The sequence below is a fragment of the Bison bison genome, unplaced genomic scaffold (assembly GCF_000754665.1).
Source record: "Bison bison bison isolate TAMUID 2011002044 unplaced genomic scaffold, Bison_UMD1.0 scf7180017864499, whole genome shotgun sequence".
Lineage (NCBI taxonomy): Eukaryota > Metazoa > Chordata > Mammalia > Artiodactyla > Bovidae > Bison > Bison bison.
The window spans coordinates 8,121,570-8,127,772 of NW_011495058.1; the positions used below are offsets into that span (position 1 = coordinate 8,121,570).

The window sequence follows — 6,203 nt, forward strand, 5'->3', positions numbered from 1 at the left end:
GAGGCCGCCGATCTACAGAGTAGGACCCCAACCAGCGGGGTCCTTTTATGGGTCTGATGCATGGAGCAACAGAGAAGGACCCCAGACAAGGGAGCCCTCTAACTGACTGAACTGGTGGAGCTATGGAGAAAGACTGGCCAGAGGCCTTCTGATTACCAGCTACAAGAGGCCAGAAAAAAGACTCTGATAGGACCATAACTCCTGCAGCCGAGGCAGTCCCTGTCCCTCCACACTTGGCACCACCAGGGTCCCTGCAAGCCAAGCAGCTGTGCCACCTTCACGCTCAACTCTCACTCAGGCAGAGCTGCCACGGGCAAAAAAAAGTCTTGCATCTAGGCATGTAGGGTTGCTTTGGTGGTGTTCAACTCTTTCCCACCCTGTAGACTGTGGCCTGCCAGGCTTCTCTGTCAGAGACGGGGTTCTCCAGGCAAGAATACTGAAGCATATTGGCCAATACTGGTTGCCATACCCTTCTAGAGAACTATATTTCCTGCTGTCTTAGCCACCAACCCCTCTGAGTACCTGGTGTTGCTAGAACCCCTGCAACCCAAGCAAGCAGCCGTACCACCTCCACACCTGGCCCTCACAGGGGCAAACCCAAACCCTCCAGGGCAGCCTCAGGAGCTAAACCCCAGTGGACGAACCACATGTAGAGGTGGAAATAGAACCACAGTTGAAACCCAGGGGCAGTGTGGCTAAGGAAGAAGACCCAAAACCTTCCCACCAGCTGTACAAGCTGCAGATTAAATCCACATAATCAACTACACAGATCTGTGTTTATGGAATATATAATAGACCATTGAAAGCTCCCACAAAAGAAAGCACACTAGCTCTGATAGCTGTGGACATTGGAGGCAAGAACACACAGGAGTAGAACCAGATTAGAATCTGAGCTGCCCCCACAGCAGGTCCAGAGGTCAGCACAGTGTTGGAGGGCATCCTAGGGAGGTGAGGTGGACTGTGGACTGTGACTCTCAGCAAGAGAAAGGACTCTGACAGTAGTGACTCAAGAAAAACATGTATTATTCTTATTTTTTGACTTGTTCTATAGATTCTTTTGAACTTTTTTCTTTTTTTTCTTCCTCTTTTCCCCCGCAGTTGCAGTTGTCAATTTTATTGGCACTAAGAAATCTAATTAAGCTTTGAGCTTTCTTTTTTTCTCTCATTCACATTTTTTATTGTTGTCATAAACCTCTGTCTCTACATTGGGCTTTTGCAGTCCTGTGGAGTTTCTTTTTTTTTTTTTCCTCTTTTTCTTTATTTTTAATTTTTTAAACCTATTATTCTTTTTTCTACATTTATTCCTTTGTTTGCCTTTCCTACCATTCTTTTCCCCTTGTAGTTAATCTTCAATGTATAGAAATTTTCTTTATCTACCTCTGTTTAACTTTGCATATCTATTCTTTCTCTCTTTCCTTTGTCTCCTTTCCTCTCAACATATCTGTTAGTTTTATTTTCATTGCTTTATTCCCCACTTGGCACCTTGGTTTAATTTTGTTTTCCAATTTGCGCTTTAATTAGTTTTCTTCTGGTAGATATAATTTTTGGTTTCCTTTGTTTGCCTGGTCAGTCTATTGTACTTTATTTTTGTTGGACTGTTTTGATTTTGATTATGGGTGTATATGTATATGTGTATATGCAGTCACACTTTCTATTGTTGTTATAAACCTCTGACTCTACGTTGGGCTTTTGCAGTTCTGTGGAGTTTTCCTTTTTATTTTTTCTTTCTTCTTCCATTTTTTTTCTCTTTTTTATATTTTTTAAACCTATTGTTTTTTTCTACATTTATTCCTTTGTTTACCTTTCCTACTGTTCTTTTCCCCATGCAGTTAATCTTTAATGTATATAAATTTTCTTCATCTACCTCTATTTAACTTTGCATATCTATTCTTTCTTTTATTTCTTTCCTTTCCTTTCAACATATTTGTTAGTTTTGTTTTCATTGCTTTATTCCCCACTTGGCACCTTGCTTTAGTTTTGTTTTCCAGTTTGTGCTTAAGTTACTTTTGTTCTTAACTGGTAAATACAATTTTTTATTTCCTTTGTCCACTGGATCAATCTACTGTACTTTATTTTTGTTGAACTGTTTTCACTTTGTTCAATGGTGTATATATATGTGTGTGTGTGTGTGTGTATTCCATTATTTTAATTATTATTTGCCTGATTTTGTGACTGCCATTTGTCTGGGGTTCATCTTTGGTTTCTCATTTTTGGATATTTGTTTTAATCTCACTTAATGCCATAACAAACCACTTGTGGAAACTTTTGTTCCTGACCAGAGATCAAGCCCTGAGCCTTTGGAGTAGGAGCACTGACTCCAACACCCTAGACTACCAGAGAACTAACCCTAAGCAGTATCAAATAGTGAGAACACACACACAGGAAACAACTTGAATACAAGACCCGGCATCACCCAACCACCAGTAGCACCCTGTGCAGGACGCCTCACCTAAACAACAAACAAAACAAAAATACAAACCATATCATCAGCAGACAGGATTACCACCTCACTCATCCTTCCCCATAAGAGGAAAAACAAACAAATACTCAGCATAAATCTCACGCTATATGAAGCTCACACAAACCACTGGGCCAATCTTAGGAGGGAAGAAACCAAAAGGAGGGAAGAACTCAATCTTCTTCAAGGAAAGAATTCAACTTTCCTTGAAACCTGGAAAAAGGAGACCTCAAACATAATAACTTAAAAAAAAATAATGACAAGGCAGAGAAATACTGCACAAATGAAGGAACAAGCTAGAAACACAGAAGTATAAATAAATGAAGAGGAAATAGGCAAACTATCTGAAAAATAATTCAGAATAATGATAGTAAAGATGGCAGAAACCTTGAAAACAAAATGGAAAAAATGTAAGAATCAATTAACAAAGATCTAGAAGAATTAAAGAATAAACACACATAGACAAACAACACAATTACTGAAATTAAAAATACTCTAGAAGGAATCAATAGCAGAATATCTGAAGCAGACGAACGAATCAGTGAGCTGGAAGATAAAATGGTGGAAATAACTTCTGAAAAGCAGTATAAAGTAAAAAAATGAAAAGAGCTGAGGACAGTCTCAGAGACTTCTGAGACCATATCAAATGCACCAACATTAGAATTATAGGCGTCCCAGAAGAAGAAGAGGAAAAGAAAGGGTATGAGAAAATTTTTGAAGAGATTACAGTTGAAAATTTCCCCAACATGGAAAAGGAAATAGGCATTGAAGTCCAAGAGGCACAATGAGTCCCATACAAGATAAATCCAAGAAGAAACACACCAAGACACATACTAATCAAACTAAGAAAGACTAAACACAAAGAAAGAATATTAAAAGCAGCAAGGGAGAAGCAACAAGTACCATACAAGGGAGACCCCATATGCTTAACAGCTGATCTTTCAGCAGAAACTCTGCATGTCAAAAGGGAATGGCAGGATATATTTAAAATACTGAAAAGGAAAAATCTAAAACCAAGATTACTGTACCCAGAAAGGATCTCATTCAAATTGATGGAGAAATAAAAAGCTTTTCAGACAAGCAAAAGTTAAGAGAATTCACAACCACCAAACCAGCTTTACAACAAATGTTAAAGGGACTTACATAGTCAAGAAATACAACAGAAGAAAAAAATATCCATAAAAATCAACCCCAAACAATTAAGAAAATGGCAATAGAAACATATATATCAATAATCACTTTAAATATAAATGGATTAAATGCTCCAACCAAAAGACACAGACTGGCTGAATGGATACAAAAACAAGACCCATATATATGCTGTCTACAAGAAACCCACTTCAGACCTCAAAAAACATATAGACTGAAAGTGAGAGGATCGAAAAATATATCCCATGCAAATGGGAAGCAAAAGAAAGCTGGAGTAGCAATCCTCATATCAGACAAAACAGACCTTAAAATAAAGAAGATTACAAGAGACAAGGAAGGACACTACATAATGATCAAGGGATTAACCCGAGAAGAAAACGTAACATTGTAAATACCTATGCATCCAACATAGGAGCACCTCAATACATGAGACAAACACTAACAGACATAAAAGGAGAAATTGGCAGTAACACAATAATAGTAGGAGACTTTAACACCTTACTTACACCAATGGACACAGCATCAAAACAGAAAATTAATAAGGAAATTCAAGTCTTAAATAATACATTAGATGAGATGGATCTCATTGATATTGTTAGGACATTCCATCCAAGTGCAGAAGAATACACCTTCTTCTCAAGTGCACATGGAACATTCTCCAGAATGGACCACATCTTGGGTCACAAACCAAACCTCAGTAAATTTAAGAAAATTTAAATTGTATCAAGCATCTTCTCTGACCACAATGCTATGAGACTAGATATCAATTACAAGAAAAAAGGTGTAAAAAATACAAACACATGGAGATTAAACAACACATTTCTAAACAACCAACAGGTTATTCAAGAAATTAAAAGGGAAATCAAAAAAATTCTAGAAACAAATGACAATGAAAACACGACAACTCAAAACCTATGGGTTGCAGCAAAAGCAGTTCTAAGAGGGAAGTTTATAGCAATACAATCCTATCTCAAGAACAAGAAAAATATCAAATAGACAACCTAACTTTACATGTAGAGTAATTGGAAAAAGAAGAAGAACAATAACAACAAAAAACAAAACCCAAAATTAGTAGATGGAAAGAAATCATAAAGATCCAAGCAGAAATAAATGAATAAGAAAAAAAAAAAAAGAATAGTAAAGATTAATCAAACTAAAAGCTGGTTCTTTGAGAAAATAAACAAAATAGACAAACGTTTAGCCAGACTCATCAAGGGAAAAAGAGAGAAGAATCAAATCAACAAAATTAGAAATGAAAAAGGAGAGTTTACAACAGATAATGCAGAAATACAAAGGATTACAAGAGACTATTATCCTGAAAGATGATGCTGTGAAAGTGCTGCACTCAATATGCCAGTAAATTTGGAAAACTCAGCAGTGGCCACAGGACTGGAAAAGGGCAGTTTTCATTCCAATCCCAAAGAAAGGCAATGCCAAAGAATGCTCAAACTACCGCACAATTGCACTCATCTCACACGCTAGTAAAGTAATGCTCAAAATTCTCCAAGCCAGGCTTCAGCAGTACATGAACCGTGAACTTCTTGATGTTCAAGCTGGTTTTAGAAAAGGCAGAGGAACTAGAGATCAAATTGCCAACATCCGCTGGATCATAGAAAAAGCAAGAGAGTTCCGGAAAAACATCTATTTCTGCTTTATTGACTATGCCAAAGCCTTTGACTGTATGGATCACAATAAACTGTGGAATAAAATAAAATTCAGAATAAAATTCTGAAAGAGATGGGAATACCAGACCACCTGATCTGCCTCTTGAGAAATTTGTATGCAGGTCAGGAAGCAACAGTTAGAACTGGACATGGAACAACAGACTGGTTCCAAATAGGAAAAGGAGTTCATCAAGGCTGTATATTGTCACCCTGTTTATTTAACTTATATGCAGAGTACATCATGAGAAACGCTGGACTGGAAGAAACACAAGCTGGAATCAAGATTGCTGGGAGAAATATCAATAACCTCAGATATGCAGATGACACCACCCTTATGGCAGAAAGTGAAGAGGAACTCAAAAGCCTCTTGATGAAAGTGAAAGTGGAGAGTGAAAAAGTTGGCTTAAAGCTCAACATTCAGAAAACAAAGATCACGGCATCCGGTCCCACCACTTCATGGGAAATAGATGGGGAAACAGTGGAAACAGTGCCAGACTTTATTTTTCTGGGCTCCAAAATCACTACAGATGGTGACTGCAGCCATGAAATTAAAAGATGCTTACTCCTTGGAAGGAAAGTTATGACCAACCTAGATAGCATATTCAAAAGCAGAGACATTACTTTGCCAACAAAGGTTCGTCTAGTCAAGGCTATGGTTTTTCCTGTGGTCATGTATGGATGTGAGAGTTGGACTGTGAAGAAGGCTGAGTGCCGAAGAATTGATGCTTTTGACCTGTGGTGTTGGAGAAGACTCTTGAGAGTCCCTTGGACTGCAAGGAGATCCAACCAATCCATTCTGAAGGAGATCAGCCCTGGGATTTCTTTGGAAGGAATGATGCTAAAGCTGAAACTCCAGTCCTTTGGCCACCTCATGCGAAGAGTTGACTCATTGGAAAAGACTCTGATGCTGGGAGGGATTGGGGGCAGGTGGA

General features: G+C 38.1%; 1 protein-coding gene across 4 annotated transcripts in view; it reads right to left on the reverse strand.

The window, feature by feature from the left end:
* Positions 1–6,203, reverse strand: part of SUGCT (succinyl-CoA:glutarate-CoA transferase) — a 783,088-nt gene that overhangs the window by 272,206 nt on the left and 504,679 nt on the right. The window lies entirely within an intron of this gene.